The sequence below is a fragment of the Varanus komodoensis genome, unplaced genomic scaffold (genome assembly GCF_004798865.1).
Source record: "Varanus komodoensis strain SLA01 unplaced genomic scaffold, ASM479886v1 scaffold10, whole genome shotgun sequence".
Taxonomy (NCBI): domain Eukaryota; kingdom Metazoa; phylum Chordata; class Lepidosauria; order Squamata; family Varanidae; genus Varanus; species Varanus komodoensis.
In genome coordinates, this window is record NW_025335269.1 from 27,519,883 (window position 1) to 27,529,677 (window position 9,795).

Genomic DNA, 9,795 nt, shown 5'->3' on the forward strand with positions numbered 1-9,795 from the left:
CAGGACGGGAGCAAGGCAGGAGCAACTGGAGTGAGCAGGAGTGGACTGGAGCAAGGCAGGAGCAACTGGAGTGAGCAGGAGCGGACTGGAGCAAGGCAGGAGCAACTGGAGTGAGCAGGAGTGGACTGGAGCAAGGCAGGAGCAACTGGAGTGAGCAGGAGTGGACTGGAGCTGTTGTACCCCGCGGTTTTACAAATGAGACCAGAGACCAGATGGTAAAATAGGAGAGGAGGTTTATTCCTGCGCAGGGACCACATTCATAGGGGAATGCGGCCCCTAACAGAGTTGGAATGAGATTTTTATAGCTTCACAGTGAGCTTTTGGTAAATGGGGAACAATACAATCAGTTTTTGACAAAAATGAGAACAATGGCGACAACGGGAAGTTACAAAATCACATAGCAGCAGTTAAGCAAGCGATATACAGAAGCAGATTTGATTAGCAGTAAGTTTTATCTTTTAATTTACACCTTTTAGGCAATCTTTTGCCCATTACGTCGTTGGTAAGCTCTTTCCATTTTCTGATGGGAATTTTCTGAGACAGTTGCTAGACATTTGAATGGGCTAGAGCTTAGGGGAGCTAAGCCTATCATGCATGCCCTGAGATGGCTGATTATTCTAATGTTTGACCGTGTCATGCAGATCTGGAGCCTAGAGGAGTCATGCCTATCAAGTTAGTGCCATAAGTCAAGTTATGGAACGCGCTCCCCAGAGAGCTCCGCCTGGCGCCGTCGTTATTTGTTTTTCGGCGCCAGGCAAAGACCTTTTTATTCAAGCGGCATTGTAACTGTTAACATTATTGGTTTTATTTGGCCAGGGCAGCTTATTTTATACTGTATTGTTGTATTTTAATTTAATATTTATATTTTTAATTTATATTATAATTATTTTAACTTGATGATGTGAGCCGCCCCGAGGCTTCGGCGAATGGGGCGGCATAAAAATGTTTTCATAAATAAATAAATAAATAAATAAATAAATATCCTGAATGCCCTGAGAAAGCTGATAGATATTTCCACTATGTCAGGAGCCTGGGGAGTCAGGTCTAACATTCCCCACTGGTCTTAATGGGAATCGATTCCTCGATTCAGTCACGGGAAGGGGGCTATAGCTGTTTAGCCCCGGCTGAGTTCTAGTGTAAAATGTCAACACTTTTATAGTGTTGATGTGTTTTAGGACAAAGCGAGAGAGCCATCAAATCAGGAGAGGTCCGGAGATAAGAAGAAAGAGCAGCCCCAGTGGGGGTCCAGCCAGGGAGGAGAGTAGGCTGGTCAGCCATGGGGACCAGCTGAATAGCCGCTGGTACCAGTTGGAGTTTTCCATGTGGCGCTTTTCTCGGTCTTCTATCCTAGTTCGGACAAGAGCCAGGCTATTCCTGATGACTCCTGAGTGGTTTGCATAGAAACAACACTTCTCATCCAATGCCGCACATAGCCCTCCCTGTTTTAGCAAGAGCAAGTCCAGCCCCCTCCTATTCTGGAGGGCCACTTCGGCAAGGGAATCGAGAGATTGTTCTAAAAACTTAATGGAGCCGTGAAGCTCTTGCAAATCCGTGTCTACCTGTTTAGGTAAAATATGTCTTGATTTCCCTTAATCAGGGCACCTGCTCCCACCGCTGCAGAACCCGTGACTCCTAGACCGAGCAGTAGGGGGGCCAAAAGAGGGACGGCTCGTTTAACGCGAGCCCCAACAGGCCAATCACCCATAGGAGTCACCTCCCCATCGACGAGGTAGATCTTTGGGAGGACGAGAGTTAAAATGCAGAGATCAGGCTGAGGTGCCTGGGTTGCCGAAGGACTAGGGAGGGCCACAAGGAGAGTGGAGGATACACACGGCGTTAACCCGGTGCGGCAGGTGAAGAGAGTTCCGTTGGGAGCCGCCAGTAAATAAGGGCTTGTGCCGGGGGCTAGAGTAATGGTGGAGGCGCAGCAGGGGTCGTTTGAGGGTCCTTGGGGACCCGTGACACAAGTCCCCTCCCCCAAAAATCCTTCCAAGGTTATGGCGGGGTAGAGACCCCATTGGCAGTGAGTCTGGTAGTTCTCGGAGTAGGAGAGGGTGCGGAGATCTGAAAGGGAAGCGTTTACCCCTACTCCGGTGTAAAAAGGAGGTTGGGGGCTCAAGCACAGCCAGCAGTCTTCGGTTATGTTGGGGTTAGTTTTGTTGAGAACTTGGAAAACGGCCGACACTAATTTGTACGGGCGGGAGGAATCGGCAGGGCTCCGGGGAGGAGGAGGTCCTTTTGGCTGAGGGCGAGCGGCATTTGAGCCATGAAAAGGCTCAGTGGGCGGCCGAGGAGCGGGGTTGAGGTCCGCCACCTCAGGGTGCTTTAAGACTCGGTTGGGCCCTACTGGCCCCCAGGGTTGTGGGATAACTTGCTTCTGAATGGTGAATCTGACCCCCGGATCTCTCCCAGTTACATATAATCTCAATCCCCAGGTTTTTCCTTTTATCCAAGAATCCTCCTGGCCTCGCTGGACCGTGAGGCTCAGGGGATTCTGTTTTCCCACTCCCCTTTGACTTGTTTTTACTCTTTCTACCACGATCCAGTGATCTTTCCCTCTCCCCCATCCTCCAACCAGGTTGCGAATGACTCGCATCCCCATTGAGCGCAATAGAAGTAAGACGCGTCTCCGCAATTGGGACTGCCGTCCGCTGGGCAACCATAGTATGCTTCTGTTTTTAAGTCCCTTTCCAGACTCTCATCCCCACACCCATACCGCCCCTGCCCTATGTACCCTCTTGTCATGGATGGTCCTTCTCTCGCAGACGGCGGGATCAGGTTCCTCCAGCGTGGGGGAAGCAGCTGACAGAGGTCGATCCGGAAGACTGGAGAGGTATCGTGGGTGTGAGTCAGGATGGTCGCCAATGGCGGAGGATTCTGTTGTATACCATAGGAGGAGAGGTCTGTCCGCAAGGTCCACTTCACCTGCTTTGGCTGATGTGGATTCTGGGGATGGCTCCCCACCCGATGGGTGAGGAGAATCAGGAGGGCTGCGAGGAAGAGGTTTTTGTCAGCCTTACTCACAAAGGGTCTCCCGTCTGGTGCACCTTCCATTTTTCTGAAGGTCCTGGCGAAGCCGGCAGCTGCTTGGAGGAGACTTTTGTCAGCTTTACTCGTAAGGAGTCTCCCGTCTTGTGCACCCTCCATTGCTCTGAAAGTTCAGGCGAGGTAGGCTTGACCTGTGTCACGTGGAACCAGTAGGGTTTCTCAGCCAGTCTTACTGCTGTGGGAGTGGACAGGATCACCTGGTATGGCCCCTTCCACTGGGCACCTAGGGTAACAGGGTGAAAATTCTTTAGCCAGACCCAATCTCCCGGGTTAATACGTGGGGGGGAACTAGGCACGGGTCAGGAGCGCCGTCCGCGCTGCCTGTATTGGACCGGACCTCCTGGCGAATATCCCCCCGGACTCTGTCAAGGGCCTGTAGGGATTTGAGTAAGGTTTGGTTAGATAATTCGGCACGTATCTCCTCTGTGAGGCGAGGAATCAGAGGTGGAGGCTGGTCAAACATTATTTCAGAGGGGGTAAAACCCTTTTTATAAGGGGAGCAACGCGTCCGCAAGAGGGCAAAGGGAAGGAGATTTGTCCAGGGACCACCAACTTCAAGAGCATATTTTGTCAGAGTTTCTTTCAAGGTTCTATTCATCCGTTCAACCTGGCCTGAGCTCTGCGGTCGATAGACGCAGTGCAACTTCCAATTACTCCTAAAGCCTTAGCTACCAGTTTGGAGGTTTGGGCGACGAACGCCGGCCCATTATCGGAGCCCAAAGCTAGGGGGAGGCCAAATTGGGGCAATATCTGGTGTAGTAGGGTCCATGCAGCAATTACTGCTGTCTCCCACTTGGTGAGAAAAGCTCCTACCCACCCGGAATGGGTGTCCACGAAAACCAAAAGGTATCGGTACTTGCCTTTTGTTGGTTTTATTTTGGTAAAATCAATCTCCCAATGTTCACCTGGTTGTTGTCCTCTGTGTCGGACGCCCTGGGCGGCGGAGGGCCGGCTGGCACCGGCATTGACCTGGGCGCACGTGACACACCTGGAGGTGATAGAATCAGCCAAGGCCGAGAGTCCCGGCAAGTAGAAATGGGGGCAGAACAGTTGGCAGAGTCGGCTCATTCCCAGGTGTGTAGCCCGATGGGTCTGAAAGAGGAGGTCCCGCCCAAGTGCTCGGGGAAGAAAAATCCTTCCATCGGGGTGTTTCAGCCATCCTGTCTTAGTCTCAGAGCACTGTAGCCTCTTCCCCATCTCGATCTCCTCCTCTGAGTAGGTCAGTCGATCCGGGAGAGCTTGGGACGGTAGCTGAACCGGGAGGATTTCGAGGGCAGACCCCACTGGTCTTAAAGCAGCTTCCTTTGCGGTTTTGTCAGCGAAATTATTTCCCTGCGAGATCACTGAGTCATCCCGTTGGTGCCCAGGGCAATGAATTATAGCCACGCGTTCTGGCAGCCAGAGAGCCTCCAGGAGGGACACGATTTTGTTTGCGTTCTTAATGTCCCTCCCTCCAGAGGTTAACAGTCCTCGTTGTCGATACAAAGCCCCATGGACGTGAGCTCTGTATAAATATTAAGAGTCTTTCCCTTTCCCCATCGGAGAGCCTGTGTCAGGGCGATTAGTTCCGCCTTCTGAGCCAAGGTGCCATGCCCCAAAGACTGTGCCCATATTACCTCAGAGCCGGTGACCACCGCTGCTCCCGCACATCGAATTCCATCCTTGACGAAGCTGCTTCCGTCCGTAAACACATCGAGGGCTGGTGGTCCCAGTGGTATGTCCATCAGGTCTGGTCTGGTGCCGGTGAGTGCATCAAGGACTTCAGCGCAATCATGGGAGGGGCTCTCTGGTTGATCGTCCAGCAGTAGAGTCGCTGGATTAAGGATGGCTGTTTTGGAAAAGGTGACCCGCGGGGGATCCAACAGCAGTACCTGGTATTGTGTAACTTGAGCGTTGGAGATCCATCGGTCAGGTGGGCTGCAGAGTAGGGTTTCTATGGCGTGAGCTCCAATGACTTGGAGGTCTTGTCCCAGGGTTAGTTTCTTGGCTTCCTTCACCAAGATCGCTGTTGCTGCGATTGACTTCATGCAAGTGGGCCACCCCGCCGCCACCGGATCTAATCGTTTCGATAAGTAAGCAACTGGTTGGTTCCATGGGCCCAAGGTCTGAGTGAGGACCCCCTTCACTATGCCCCGGGCTTAGCGAAGAGCTGGAAGGATTTCTTGAGATCGGGTAGGGCCAGTACCGGTGCTGTAGTAATTGCCCTTTTAAGAGCCTGAAACGCCGATTGCTCCACCTCTGTCCAAATAAGGGAGTCGCCTTTTCCTCCCGTGCTGGAATAGAGGGGTTTTGCTATTTCGGCAAAGCTGGGGATCCAGAGCCAGCAATACCCCACTGTGCCCAAGAATTCCCTTACTTGTCGCTTAGTCGTGGGCATTGGGATGTTCTGAATTGCTTGGACTCGGCTGGCCGACAGTGCCCGTTTCCCCCATTTAGGTCGAACCCCAAATAAGTCACTTGCCTGCTGCAAATTTGTGCCTTCTTTGCTGAGACCCGGTGACCCAAAGAACCCAGAGCCGTCAGGAGGTTCTGGGTCACGTGCAGGCACACAGGGGCGGATTTCGCTGCCAGAAGCAGGTCATCCACATATTGCAAGAGAGTAACCTCGGGGTGCGTTTCCCTAAAAAGGAAAAGGTCCTTACTCAGAGCCTCATCGAATAACGTGGGGGAGTTCTTGAATCCCTGCGGCAACTGGGTCCATGTGAGTTGACCTGAGAAGCCTTGGTTCGGATCAGTCCACTCAAAAGCGAAAAGAGGCTGACTCACCGGTGCCGGAGGTATGCAGAAAAAGGCATCCTTTAAATTCAAGACCGAATACCATATCCGGTCTGGCGGCAACTGGCTGAGCAGGCTGTAAGGGTTAGGTACAGTGGGGTGGATAGTCTCTACCCAGGCGTTTACCTCTCATAAGTCCTGGACTGGCTGGTAGTCTCCGGTACCAGGTTTCTTGACTGGCAGCAGCGGAGTGTTCCATGATGACCTGCAGGGTACTAAAATTCCCGCTTCCAAAAGTCTCTGTATGTGCGTACGTATTCCCAGTTTCGCCCGGAGCAGAATAGGGTATTGTGCTTTTTGAATCGGAGTAGCCGAACTATTAAGCTGTACAATGATCGGAGACTGATGAGATGCTAGACCAGGAGGGTTGCTCTCAGCCCATACTCCTGGGATCTCTCTTTGGAGTTCTTTCAGAGCCTCAGAAGGAGTTTCAGGGATCTGGTTCTCAAAGAAAAGATACTCATCTTCCAGGGGCACTGTAAGCAAAAGGGCAGCGGGCTGCTGGGCTCCCAGGCTTAAATGAGTGCTGTCTTCTTGGAATGATATTGATGCCCGCAACTTCCGTAGGAGGTCCTGTCCCAACAGGGGATATGGGCATTCAGGGATTACCAGAAACGAGTGGATAATAGTCCATTTTCCCAGATCAGTTACGTGGGCTGAAGTCCATGGGTAAGCCCTGGGTCGCCCTGTTGCCCCTATAATCTGAGTCTTTTCTTTGGTGAGTTTTCCGACCACCTCTTGGAGAACGGAGTGGGCTGCTCCAGTGTCCACCAGGAATGTGGTTGGCTTGTCCCCCACAGTTAAGGTTACCAAGGGCTCTCGGGGGCCCAGATTGACAGAGCCCTGGCCCCTTCAGTCTTCCTCCAGGGTGAGGAGACTTCTCTCCCTTGGGTCCACTTTAATCTGAGCCTTTTTGCGGGGGCATTCATTTTTCCAGTGACCCATCTCCTTACAGTAGGCACATTGATTCTTACCCAAGGGGGGGGCGGCCTCCTCGTCCGGGGGGCCCTTTTTCCGCTGGGTCCCTCGTCCCCTATTGCTTGTTTCCTGTAGGGTTGCTAAGACGACTTTCGTCATTTTCTTTGTGCCTGCAACCTCCGGGTCTTCCCGGTTGTTGAAGACTTTCTGTGCTATTTCAACCAGTTCGCTAAGATTCTTCCCTTCGAACCCATCTAGTTTCTGAATTTTCCTTCTAATACCTGGGGCTGACTGACTTACAAAGGCTATGTTAATAGCCCTCGCGTTCTCGGGGGCCCGGGGATCTATAGGCGTATACTGCCTGTATGCCCCAAGCAGACGTTCTAGGTATGAGGCCAGAGATTCCCGGGTTCCCTGAACGACTTCGCTCACCTTAGTCAAGTTAGTAGGCTTTCGTGCTGTGCCATGCAAGCCTTGCAACAGGAGTTGGCGGTACCTGATCAAAGCTCCTTCACCAGCATCTGAATTCGGATCCCAATTGGGTCGTTGGGTCGGGAGGTGCTCTTCCAGAATAACCGGATTAGTGGTGGGTTGGCCATCCGTGCCCAGAACCTGCTTCCGAGCTTCAAGGCAAATTCGATCCTGTTCTTCGGAAGTAAAGAGGACCTGTAAAAGTTGCTGGCAATCGTCCCAAGTGGGGCGATGAGTGTAAAAAATTGTTTCTAATAGCGAAATCAGACTTTGTGGTTTCTCAGAAAAAGGGGAATTCTGCTGCTTCCAATTGTAAAGATCGCTTGTGGAAAAGGGAACATAAATCATGAACGGACGGGTGGTCCCCGGGGTTGGTGCAAGTTCTCTAAGGGGTAGAAGGGTGGAGGGTCCCGATGAATCAGGCGAGGAGCCTTCAGCAGTTCCTGGCCCATAGGGGTGACCGCTGCAAGTGTGGCGGGGACTGCAGAGGGGAGTAGCCTCATTCCCAGGGCTCTGAGACTAGGGGGCATAAGGTGGGGGTTGAGCCCATGTTTCTAGAGGGTCCTCTGTTGGAACCTTGGGGTAAATACTCGGAGGAGGCCAAGGGGAAGATTTCTTGTTCCTGGCATCTGCTTGAGGTTTCTCCGGAACCTGCCTGGTAGCTCCTATAGCCAAAATGAGTGGGGTGGGCTTGGATCTTCGTTTGTTCCACCGACAACTTTTGATGTAAGAGGGCCGTTCGGCGGCAATATCCATCCAGGTGTCTATATAGGGAATCTGATCAGACTGACCGGGGTCCCTATAGATTACAGATCGGACTTACCGCAGAAGGGAAAGTTTGAACGAGCCCTCCAGCGGCCATCCTACATCAAAAGCTGCCCATTGTGATTTGCAGAGAGCTCGAAATGTGCCCGAATCCGCAGACACTCCGAATCCGGAAGCCCTTTTGGAAAAATCAGAGAAGTTATTCAAGAGGCATTGCAGAGGGTTAAGCGGAAGGGATTGACGTTGACCCATTGTCCTGATCTGAAAAAAATCTTTACAAGGAACAAATGTAGGACAAACGAGACAGGAGACACCTTTTTACGAAGAACAAAACGTCGGACAAACGGGACAGCTGGCAAGCACACACACATGCACAGCCAGAACAGAATCGGCCAATTCAGAGACTGACCGCCGCGGCCGGGACCGACGTCTCGTGCTCTCGACTGGAAAGTGGCTTGTAATGCTACGTCCAGCCAAGCCGTTCTTTCCAACACAGAGATCTGCAGATATCCAGACAGAAACAGAAACAGATGGCAGAAAGAAAAAGAAAATCCGCCGTGCGCACTTACCAATTACTCTTCTTTCAGCCAGACGTCCCACCGAACCGGGATAAAAAGAAAAAGGCTAAAAACTGCCTGCAGGGCCCGTCCCAGGTTCGAGGGAGGCCAGACCGCTGGTCTCCGATCTCGCTGGGGCCTCCAAATGGTGTACCCCGCGGTTTTACAAATGAGACCAGAGACCGGATGGTAAAATAGGAGAGGAGGTTTATTCCTGCACAGGGACCACATTCATAGGGGAATGCGGCCCCTAACAGAGTTGGAACGAGATGTTTATAGCTTCACAGTGAGCTTTCGGTAAATGGGGAACAATACAATCAGTTTTTGACAAAAATGAGAACAATGGCGACAACGGGAAGTTACAAAATCACATAGCAGCAGTTAAGCAAGCGATATACAGAAGCAGATTTGATTAGCAGTAAGTTTTATCTTTTAATTTACACCTTTTAGGCAATCTTTTGCCCATTACGTCGTTGGTAAGCTCTTTCCATTTTCCGATGGGAATTTTCTGAGACAGTTGCTAGACATTTGAATGGGCTAGAGCTTAGAGGAGCTAAGCCTATCATGCATGCCCTGAGATGGCTGATTATTCTAATGTTTGACCATGTCATGCAGATCTGAAGCCTAGAGGAGTCATGCCTATCCTGAATGCCCTGAGAAAGCTGATAGATATTTCCACTATGTCAGGAGCCTGGGGAGTCAGGTCTAACAGGAGCAGGACGGGAGCAGGGCAGGAGCAACTGGGGTGAGCAGGAGTGGACTGGAGCAGGACTGGAGCAAGACAGGAGCAACTGGAGTGAGCAGGAGTGGACTGGAGCAGGACTGGAGCAAGGCAGGAGCAACTGGAGTGAGCAGGAGAGGACTGGAGCAGGACTGGAGCAAGGCAAGAGCAACTGGAGTGAACAGGAGCGGACTGGAGCAGGACTGGAGGAAGGCAGGAGCAACTGGAGTGAGCAGGAGAGGACTGGAGCAGGACGGGAGCAAGACAGGAGCAACTGGAGTGAGCAGGAGTGGACTGGAGCAGGACTGGAGCAAGGCAGGAGCAACTGGAGTGAGCAGGAGAGGACTGGAGCAGGACTGGAGCAAGGCAAGAGCAACTGGAGTGAACAGGAGCGGACTGGAGCAGGACTGGAGCAAGGCAGGAGCAACTGGAGTGAGCAGGAGAGGACTGGAGCAGGACGGGAGCAAGGCAGGAGCAACTGGAGTGAGCAGGGGTGGACTGGAGCAGGAGGGGAGCAAGGCAGGAGCAACTGGAGTGAGC

The 9,795-nt window shown here is 52.1% G+C and overlaps 1 pseudogene; it reads right to left on the bottom strand.

The window, feature by feature from the left end:
• Nucleotides 1-3,295: 3,295 nt before the first annotated feature.
• On the bottom strand, nucleotides 3,296-8,074 carry LOC123017663 (annotated as a pseudogene).
• Between the last annotated feature and the right edge of the window lie 1,721 nt (nucleotides 8,075-9,795).